This window comes from Daphnia pulicaria, chromosome 1 (genome assembly GCF_021234035.1).
Source record: "Daphnia pulicaria isolate SC F1-1A chromosome 1, SC_F0-13Bv2, whole genome shotgun sequence".
Lineage (NCBI taxonomy): Eukaryota > Metazoa > Arthropoda > Branchiopoda > Diplostraca > Daphniidae > Daphnia > Daphnia pulicaria.
In genome coordinates, this window is record NC_060913.1 from 9,745,356 (window position 1) to 9,751,395 (window position 6,040).

At 37.8% G+C, this 6,040-nt stretch overlaps 2 long non-coding RNA genes across 2 annotated transcripts; both read right to left on the reverse strand.

Moving 5' to 3' along the window:
* Positions 1 to 514: 514 nt before the first annotated feature.
* LOC124350824 lies at positions 515 to 1,145 on the reverse strand. Its single transcript, XR_006921126.1, has 2 exons — positions 996 to 1,145; positions 515 to 928 (listed from the first exon to the last, which is right to left on the reverse strand). It is a non-coding gene; the product is annotated as an uncharacterized LOC124350824 (long non-coding RNA).
* A 48-nt stretch (positions 1,146 to 1,193) lies between these two features.
* LOC124351148 lies at positions 1,194 to 1,833 on the reverse strand. The gene is made up of 3 exons (XR_006921400.1): positions 1,536 to 1,833; positions 1,311 to 1,442; positions 1,194 to 1,217 (listed from the first exon to the last, which is right to left on the reverse strand). It is a non-coding gene; the product is annotated as an uncharacterized LOC124351148 (long non-coding RNA).
* Positions 1,834 to 6,040: the final 4,207 nt, after the last annotated feature.

The window sequence follows — 6,040 nt, forward strand, 5'->3', positions numbered from 1 at the left end:
GGTTATGGTGACGGTAATACTGACCATAAATTCTACTGACTCCCACTTCACAATTAATAAAAAAAATTATTTAAAAATTTTGCTCTCGTGTCTATTCTTTTTGTAAATTTTATGTCAAGAAGATGAAGTGCCTTTTGTAGGCTTTGAGCGTGCCGTTTTACTGTCTTTGGATAGCACTGTCGTTTAATTTTTATGCCAAACAAAATTATTTTTCTTTTATTTATTAGGTTCTACTGTCCAGTGCTGTAGTTCTAGCGACGGTAATACTTGGTTTAGGTTCTACTGTCCTATCTTCCAAATTAATAGTAAAAAATTATTTTTCATTTTTGTTTTCTTGGCTGTCTTCATAAATAGATTTTCATTAATTTGTTCTAGTGCGAAAACAATTGAAATTATATTATTCTGGCCGCCGTTCTACTGTCTTGTGGTAGCAGTGGCGCTAACCGATTATTTTATTCAATTAAATCTAATTGAATTAAATTGAATTGGATTTAAGATAATTGATTTAATACAATTTTAATTGAATTAAATAAATTTATTCCCAAAATGATAAAAAATTCAATAAACAAAGCGTCCGGTACAAGACAATTGATTTATAGGTACAAGTTTTAAAACAATTTATACCCAAATAAAACAAACCTAACCCTTTTGTCTCATTTGGGTGATTAACTGCTTTTAAAATTCACACATGGAGTCAATCAAGACAAGGGGAGACACTGCCTTAATTGACTGCAGACAGGGTAGGAGAAACCGGGAAAAGAGCGAAGAGTTGAGGAACTGTTATTACGACAGCGACTAATCATATAGTAGTCTTCCGGCTGATCTTGCAAGTCCCCGTTTGACCAGCGCATTGAGACAAAGAGACCAGCAGGTTGTCATTGGTTTTCACCGATGGATGAAGTCCACGATAAGCAGCGAAGGAGTTACCCTGTAGGCAGAACATTTATTAGGACAACAGTTATTTTAAATACAATTTTAGCGACAGAAAGCAATACCTCAAATCAAGATGGCCTGTTTACACTTTCATGAAGTAAAAGGGGATGTTCAAGAGTAGTAGCCAACTGGTTACCTTGACTGTGTAGTCAGTCCTTTTTCATCAATGGACATGTCTTCTCATAAAGTCTGTCATGCAACATTAGAAACCTAGGAACGTGAAAATAAAAAATAAAGTCACCTTGTCTATAATTTGTGGTATCAATGTGCTTGTTGTCTATGATCTAAAAGATTAAACGACGTAAGTGCAGAACAATACTTCAAATACAAATAAGAAAGCAACAAAATAAGTTAAGTGACATGACAAGTAAACTTACACACAAAACCACCAATCAGTTATCCAAGGTTCTCTAGAAGATGGAATGAGAGATTGGTCCATGTGTGGGGTTGGTGATCTGGCAAGTCCCATAGAATGATGTACAGGTTTCATGCACCTTTCACATTTTCTCCTGGAAATGGATGATAAATGATGATGTTATTAAACACATGAACGGTAAAGAACACATGCCAAACAAATTGCACACGAAATCTAGTCAATTTACCAGCGAATTCATTGGTAATTTCTAGCTAGCTAAACTTTTGGCAACGAGCCACCATAAGCCCATATCTGACACAACAAGCACCATTCTTTCACGCCATCTATTTGTCACACGTCCAAACTCACTATCTAAAGGACTGGCCTTAGATAGTCAAAATAGTCATAAAAGTAATCAAAAAGACCATTTATCTTTGCTTAAAATTAGCATGGAGTCTTTAGAATTCTACAGAGAACAAAGCTCACTTGCTAGTTTTATGCAAATTTTCCGGAAGTATACCGGAAGTAAGCGATAGGTCCTTAACCATTGAGCTTTCGTCAAATAAACTAAATATTCGTGATCTACGTGAAATTTGGGGTCGATTAGGTGTGATTTAAATGAAATCTAAATTTTGGTCAAAATCGAGAATTTTCCTGAGACATAGAACTGTATTTCACGACGGCGTGACAAAGACATATCATTATAAAAGAGTAGTAGATGTACGATGGGGAATTTCAATTGACTAGGCGAAGGTAGACGAGAGATGGAACAATGGAAATAATATGCAGAGCGATGAAAAACGAGATATAAAACACTACGATGCAACGATACAGAACAATTTCATGCAGTACATGCCATATAATTACAAGCAAATCCATTAAGGAGCCGGAATATTGGCTTCCTGGTCATCCCCATGTCCGTGGATGTGGCGATGAATGATGGAGACAGATCCCTGGATGGCCATCAGACGGCACTTCCTCCGGAGGCGGCGCCAAGGAGCCGGGGGGATGTTGAGGGCGACGGCCACTGCGTTGTTTGAGGGGAGCCAGGATCCCAAGGCGCCAATAACGAAGGGCAGAGTTAACCCCAGGCAGCTGTATTTCTCTATTTTTCTGGCATGGCCAGCGTCGAGGGACTCGGGAGCGTCGAAGGTGATGGTGAGATCAATTATTGTTGGTGGGTCGGTCGAGGGGATGACTATGTCCGGCCTCAGGGTTGAGCCAGGGAAGACTCTGTTGACAGACGCTGCATGGCCGGCCCTGGTGATGGTTTTCACAATTTCCGCCAGCACGAGGTCGTGTCGGCGGCCAATGGCCGGAAGATTACTGCGGCAGTGGCTTGTTACGTGTGAGGTAGTCTCGGCATCAACCTTGCATCTCCTGCACTTGGTGTTGGGAGCAGAGCAACCAGGATTCCCGAGGAGCGGAAGCAGGCCGAGGCGGCTCTTGTGGATGAGATTCCACTCGTTGAATGAGAGGCAGGTCCGATGAGAATTTTCCTGAACTATAGTTCAGGAAAATTCTCAAAACCGGAAGTACACGTACGTAAAAAATAAGACATGAACTTTACCACAAATTTGACGAGGATCATGAATATGTGGTTCTTTTGTACCTCGGATGAATATTTACTGAACTACTGACTGAAAAGAGAAAACCGGAAGTAGAAAAAAAACACATTATCAAAAATCTAACAAGTGAGCTATGTTGTCGAAACATCAACTGACAGTTATCACCAAAAACTTTTTTGAAGTAGTATTAAGAAAATTCTTTAGAGATGTGAAAAGTAAACATAATTAAACGAATTTAGTTGAAAATTTTGAAAGGCTATGCCGTCTAGCGCCAGAAAAAAGAAACCTTTTTACCAGTAACATGAAAAAAATGTTCGCTCTAGCTCGTTGACACACTCAATTGAAAGAACTAACAAACAAAGGCTTTGATACTCACGTAATATTCTCCCCTCCAATTTGTGTCTCGTCTTCACCAAACAAAAAGCCACCACCACAGCATTACACTACACAACAAACAGACGAAATCCCCAAGGTGATGATGCTTCTTCAGTGAGGGCGGTGAGGGGAGGCAGCTTGACATTCGCTCATTTCTCATCTGTTAGTGATTCCAGATTGTTGACGAAATATCGTCTTCTGCTACCTCTACGTATCATCTTTTTAACTTTATCCCTGTTACTTTGCACTTTGCCTTACCTGTGATAAACCTTTCTTTTTTTTTGTAGGTTTCGAAGTCCATTGATAATTGGAGAGCAGCATAAGAATCGTACAGCTTTGTTTGGGCTAAATGCCCTACTAAAAAGAATCCTCTTGGGAAACCTTGTCTGCTTCCAAGTTACTCAATACACATCTTAAGGGTAAGTTACCAGTGTTCTGCCGAATAAAGTTCTTTCGAATAAAAAACGTATTTTGAATAAGAATACGAATAAAATCTTATTCTTTATTTCGAATAAATTTTTATCCAATTTATTTTTATTCTTTATTCTCGAATAATTCTTAGCCTTATTTTATTCTTATTCTTTATTCGATTATCCAAAATTTAAATGAAAAAGGCGAATAAAAAATAAAGTTTAAAATTTCATATTTCCGCTGGCCGTTGCTCTTTTGTTTGGAGTTATTTTTTCCGTTCAGCCATTGAAAATAGTCATGAGGCTCAATCAGCGTACAGCATCTTTAAAACGCTGTACGCTGATTGGCCATTTTGGACACAAATTTGATGGCAACGCAGGATGTTAGACTGCTCCATTTTCGATAGGTGTGACTGTGAGTGTAAGACAAGTGTGAGCTGTTCAGATCAAATCAATCAATCAACAAAAGAGTTTAATTTGATTCGGTCTTGCATCAATATTTTTAATTTTTTCTGTTTGTTTCCATGAATCTGGATTCAGTGGTTTTTACTTTTGAAGTTGTTTGATTTGATTGGACTGGTGATGTGTCAGATAAATAAAGTAATCACTTGAACAAGGCTGCTTAATTATTTACTATTAATGTTTTTTTAATAATTTTTTGATTCAAAAATCCAAATATCATCCTTAAATTTAGCAAATTATGAGCATTTCTTTTATTCGAAAATTTATTCGAAAATTTATTCAAATTTCGAATAAAAATAAATTTTATTTTTATTTTTTATTCTTTATTCTTCATTTTTTATTTTTATTCTTTATTCTTATTCTTTATTCTTATTCTTTATTCGATCCAACTTTCATTTTATTCATATTCATATTTAAATAAATTTTTACCTTATTCGGCAGAACACTGTAAGTTACTTATACAAATCAAAACAAATTTAGATTATAATTTTGAGGTAAGCTGAACCGTTTTTAATTAATAGATAACACAAGTAGGGTATTGTTCCTAATTCGGGACACTTTTTGGCTATTGCCGTTTCGCATGCTTTAGTATAGGCCGAACACCTTCCTAAGTCGGGACACTGATAAAAAGTATGGGACAAAGAAACCAAATGCGGGACAGTCGCCAGCGCCATCTACCGTTGGTGCTGAGCAACAACCACTTTTTAAAAGTAATGAAAACAGATAATCAAAACACACGATTGGTCTTACGGATAGCATGTTAACCTACCAATCTAGCATATAGACGGTTAAAGTTCGACTCCCTTCACATCTAAAAGTGTCTTTATATGAATAAACGTTAACCAACATTTTTTACTGTCAGCATCCCTCTTATTCCGAATTGCACAACTATTGTCAATGGTATTACACAAGAGATCGACAGTGTTTCATGGCACGTTGGATTTCATGGAGCACAGTAAGGATACCCGTAAAATTATTTGATCCTACGATTTGCATCATACATTGAAGAGATCACCCCACTCTTGTATGTTCCCATGGCACAGTGAATAAGTTGCTGCCTAGGATTCGGTTTATCTTTCTTGGTCGTTGGTTCGAATCTCAGGTGAGACATTTTTTGAAATATTTCGAATATCGCCTCAGGGCTGTCCCGAATTTATAGCACAGTAAGGATACCCGTAAAATTAATTCTGCGTGTTCTATCCTACAATTTGCATCATACATTGAAAAGATCGCCCTAATCTTCAATATTCCCATGGCACAGTGGATAAGTGGCTGCCTGGAAATCGGATTACCTTTCTTGGTCGTTGTTTCGAATCTCAGGTGAGACATTTTTTGAAATATTTCGAATATCACCTCAGGGCTGTCCCGAATTTATAGCACAGTAAGGATACCCGTAAAATTAATTCTGCGTGTTCTATCCTACAATTTGCATCATACATTGAAGAGATCGCCCAATTCTTGTATGTTCCCATGGCTCAGTGGATAAGGGGCTGCCTGGGAATCGGATTATCTTTCTTGGTCGTTGGTTCGAATCTCGGGTAATGCATTTTTTGAAATATTTCGAATATTGCCTCAGGGCTGTCCCGAATTTATAGCACAGTAAGGATACCCGTAAAATTAATTCTGCGTGTTCTATCCTACGATTTGCATCATACATTGAAGAGATCGCCCTAATCTTCAATATTCCTATGGCACAGTGGATAAGTGGCTGCCTGGGAATCGGATTATCTTTCTTGGTCGTTGGTTCGAATCTCATGGGAGGCATTTTTTGAAATATTTCGAATATCGCCTCAGGGCTGTCCCGAATTTATAGCACAGTAAGGATACCCGTAAAATTAATTCTGCGTGTTATAACACACGATTTGCATCATACATTGAAGAGATCGCCCTATTCTTGTATGTTCCCATGGCTCAGTGGATAAAGCGGCTGCCTGGCA